Source organism: Entelurus aequoreus, linkage group LG14, assembly GCF_033978785.1.
Source record: "Entelurus aequoreus isolate RoL-2023_Sb linkage group LG14, RoL_Eaeq_v1.1, whole genome shotgun sequence".
Taxonomy (NCBI): domain Eukaryota; kingdom Metazoa; phylum Chordata; class Actinopteri; order Syngnathiformes; family Syngnathidae; genus Entelurus; species Entelurus aequoreus.
The window spans coordinates 65,131,599-65,132,581 of record NC_084744.1 but is presented as its reverse complement, the minus strand read 5'-3'; positions in this window follow the sequence as shown (position 1 = coordinate 65,132,581).

Here is a 983-nt window from a genome sequence, read left to right as displayed (position 1 = left end):
CCCATTCAAAATGAATTGCCCATTTTTCAAACTTCCATCATTCCCACATTTTTCAACCGATTCAAACCGTTCCACCTTCAACATATTCCACTCATCCTTGACATTCAATCTGTCATTTTCCAAGTTAAAAAAATACCAGGATTTTCCAGAATTTCTGTTTTCCCAAAGCTCTATTTCCACCCTTTTTGCTGTCGACTACTCCTTCCACATTTTTCAACCCACTTCAACCATCAAAACATTCCTCTTAATCAGGACAAAAAAAAAGTTGTTTATGGAACTGGAACAATTCCCGCATTTCCCGAAATTCCAGGAATTCCGTAATACCATTTATCAATTAAAATGTTACTACTTCAACATTTCTCGACCGATTTGGAAAATACCAACACCAACCATTTCAACTCATTCAGAACATTCAAAATATTTAGCATTTCCTTAAAAAATTCCCTATCTTCCCGAAATTCCAGGAATTCCGTAATACCATTCCTCAATTAAAAATGTTACTACTTCAACATTTCTCGACCGATTTGGAAGATACCAACACCAACCATTTCAACTCATTCAGAACATTCAAAATATTTAGCATTTCCATAAAAAATTCCCTATTTTCCCGAAATTCCAGGAATTCCGTAATACCATTCCTCAATTAAAAATGTTACTACTTCAACATTTCTCGACCGATTTGGAATAATTCCAACACGAACCATTTCAACTCATTCAGAACATTCAAAATATTTAGCATTTCCTTAAAAAAATCCCTATCTTCCCGAAATTCCAGGAATTCCGTAATACCATTCCTCAATTAAAAATGTTACTACTTCAACATTTCTCGACCGATTTGGAATAATTCCAACACGAACCATTTCAACTCATTCAGAACATTTAAAAAATTTAGCATTTTCTTAAAAAAATCCCTATTTTCCCGAAATTCCAGGAATTCCGTTACACCATTCCTCAATTAAAAATGTTACTACTTCAACATTTCT